Source organism: Brassica oleracea, chromosome C4, assembly GCF_000695525.1.
Source record: "Brassica oleracea var. oleracea cultivar TO1000 chromosome C4, BOL, whole genome shotgun sequence".
NCBI classification, from domain to species: Eukaryota; Viridiplantae; Streptophyta; class Magnoliopsida; order Brassicales; family Brassicaceae; genus Brassica; species Brassica oleracea.
Window position 1 is genome coordinate 26,199,553 of NC_027751.1, and position 3,656 is coordinate 26,203,208.

Genomic DNA, 3,656 nt, shown 5'->3' on the forward strand with positions numbered 1-3,656 from the left:
TCATTAGTCTCACCAAAGAATTAGTGTGAGATTAGTCAAGTTTGCAATAACTTGGATACAACTACTCTGAATCACAATGTGTTGGATTCTATTGGGCGGTGAAAGCTTAAAGAATAAAGTATACTCTAAGAATAATTCTACATTTGTGGTAGACCAAACGCAAATCTACTTATGCAACCAAGTCTTTTATACCACTTTGAACTAAATAATTATAAAATGTACTAAAACTTTTCAAGAGCCTTGGCTAACTCTAATACAAAGCTAAACGGTATCAGTCAAGTGGGGACAATTAGAAGTAGTAGCTTTCATTAACAGAGTAGAAGCAAGAAGTTATAATTCAACATACATGTACATTAAAAGTCTATAAAGTAAACTACTAATTTGAATGTTCTTCGATTGATATGGTCAGGCGAACAAGACGTGAGGCCAATACGAAACAAGAACCGGCGTTAGAACATGTGAAACTAGCCTCCCTTGCAGTTAAAACAAACATTTTTATATAACAATAGTAATAATAGTTTTTTTTGGTCTAAATAATAATAATAACAATAGTTTAAAACATAACTTCAAAAAGATTCAAACTTTATGAAAATTTGGACGACCCAAATCACGCAAAGTCTGCTACCTTTTATCTTCCTCGGTTGGTGCAGGAAAATTAAGATCTAGCATCCTCTGTTTCACAGACTCTGTTCGATGTACTTGATGATGATTTACAGACAAGTTCCCTAGTCCGTGTGATCTTTTATGACCACCAAGTGCTTGTCCTGACGCGAAAACTCTTAGACAAATCGGACATTCATGGATCCTCTTCTCTGGAGCAACAACTACATTATCGTACTCTGTTTCGCTTCGTTGCTCTGTTTTGTTTGAAACTCTGTTCTTCTTGTGGCTTGCTCTATGCCCACCTAATGCTTGATAAGATTTAAACACTTTCCCACATGTCTCGCACGTGAATCTCCCTTTCGTCGTTGTTGCTCGATTCATCTTGCTCGAGTTGTCGTCGATCTCTTCCACTAGTTCTTTATGACTACTACTAGTTTTGTTCTTCTTCTTCCATTTGTCTCTTGAGAGCATCATGAGACAAAAGGCGAGATCTTCATCCGTGGTTGTATCAAAAGCTGAGCTGTGATGAGGCTCGGGCTCGGTCTTGTAACCGAGTTGACTCGTTTTCATCTTCTTCGTCGCGAACGAGTCTAGCTTCCGAGTTCGCTTGGATCGTTTCCGTGTCAGGTTAATAATATTCCTCTGGGAGCCGGTAAAAGCAAACTTCTGATCGTCATCCATGGTCCGATGCCTCTCCTCTCTCAACCCATTTCTCTTTCTCGCTACTTCTTCAGGGGAAGAAGAAGAAACATCCGACTCAGTATCACCACTGAGTTGACTCGGTCTTACCTTTTCCTCTTCTTCCTCAATGCAAAAGTTGGGAAGAGTAGGCATGTGAGATCTCACGTGACCATCTAAAGCTCTTTCGTTGACGAAGCTCTTAAAGCAAAACTTGCACTTGTAGCTCTCCATCTTCAATAGTGAATACAGAGTTCAAGAAGTAGAAGAAGAAGAAGAAAAAGGTGGAATCTACAAGCATTCCTCTCCACCAATAAGCTTAATGTATTTGTAAGAATATTATAAAAATAAAAACTAAAAACAACTAAATTAAATTTACTGTTTAACAAAACTTAATTAAATTTTGATCTGTAAAAACGAAAAGTGTAATAAAATAAATCTAATTAAGCTTATGCATTAAGTTGAAGAAGCGACAGAATGTAACATTGCGAATTTGCCCGTTTCTGCTAATATTTTTCTTGAATATTCCCGGTTTAACCTTCTTTTCAAATTTTGTTTTAAAATAGTCATAACAAAGTTTTCTGTTCACCAGAAATAGATGCTTTTAACTATTTTTAGGTTCGTATGAAAAAAAAAACTTTAACATTTTCGCTTAAAATAAATTAGTTTACGTCAAACTCTAGTAAGGATATATTCGGAGTTTTAAAATTTGCTGTTTGTACAAAAGTCTGAGGAAGGTTTGGTTGTACCAACGGACCAGCAAAAACAAAAACGTTGTCGAGATAAATGACGAGAGAATGTTAACATCATTTGCCTGTGAGTTTGCAGTACGTGACATCCACGTAGTACTCCAACGACGATTGTTAAAATTACCCTCACCGATCAAAGGTTGAATAAAGCAAAACAACCTGGTTATATTCAATGTGAGTTGACCTTCTTACAAGTTATTCATAACATATTCAATATACTTTTGTAACGGATGAATTAAGCTTCAATGCAAAGAATCATTATAGATAACCAAAGTAACATGCAACGTGTGATTAATATTTCCTTTTAGTTTAGATCTTTCTTGGTTAAAAGAAAATATAAGAAAGGTACGGTTGTGATAGGAAGAAGAAACAAGTCTTTTACACCGAAAAGAAAAGAAGAACAAGTTGAGCAAACCCATTACCAATTTAGAGTTTTTTTTCTTTTCTTATAACAAAATAAAACCGTTGTATATTTTTTCCATTCATATTTGTATTTTTTTTAACAAAAACGTTTTAAACATTTAACCTCAACGATCTTCAAATAGTTAGGTGATTTACAACAAGACTTTGAGTAATCTTTATTTACCAAACTTGTGAAAAGTTAGTCTTGCGCCAATTGTGCTATGTGCATCAGCATCAGTCACCTTTTCTTTCACGTGAAAACCATTTAACGCCTCTCCTAAATCGGTCCGATCTGGTCTAAAGACTTTACGTTCCATATTCAAAGCAAAACTCTTAGCAAACAAAAAAATATTCAAAGCAAAACCCTAAGTTGTTACAAAAAAGAAAAGAAAAGCAAAACCCTAAGCCAATAATAGCATGGGTTCTATATTATAACTAGGGCTGAGCATTATTACTTGTTACTCGCCTTAAACTCGCTACTTGACTCGTATCCGTCTTGAAAATTCAAGTACTCGGTATTGTCAAGGCAAGTAACAAGTCGACAATTTATATTGCTTGCAAAACCAAGTCAAGTATCAAGTATCATTATTATTTTTAGTACTTGACTCGTTACTTGCCCATTACTTGCTATTTGTTAAATAATCTATTAAATATTTGTTCATATTGTCTTTTCTTTTACTTGTATATAAGATGAACACAGATACTCATAATTACTCTTCTTATACTTGTTACTTGTTTCGTATCCGTCTTAACTTTTAAATATTTGACTAATATTAAATAGTAACACACATTAAATTTTTGGCTATACGGCTTGTTATCACATGTTATTTATTTAGAGAAGATATCTTCGTCATCGTGAAAATTATACAATGCTTATATATCAAAATATTCATATATATATTCTTTTTGTCTTCTTTAAAATATGAACAAATATTTTGTTTAAAGTAATTCACATGTTAATTTTAGTAGAATAAACAAAACAAACTTTCATGTCTATTTCTTATAGAGTATTATTTAGTAAGTAGTTTTTAAATACTCAGAAAAACTCGTAAATAGTTCACAAGTACTCGTAAATAATTTACAAGTATTCATAAATAACAAGTAATAAAATGGGATAAATAACTTGCAAGTAATTTATTTTTGATCAAATATTCATTTTTAACAAGTCAAGTACAATTCAAAAATTTTATTACTAGTACAAAGCAAGTTAAGTAGCAAGTACCC

At 33.2% G+C, this 3,656-nt stretch overlaps 1 pseudogene; it reads right to left on the reverse strand.

Moving 5' to 3' along the window:
* Window positions 1-549: 549 nt before the first annotated feature.
* Window positions 550-1,582, reverse strand: LOC106341011 (annotated as a pseudogene).
* Window positions 1,583-3,656: the final 2,074 nt, after the last annotated feature.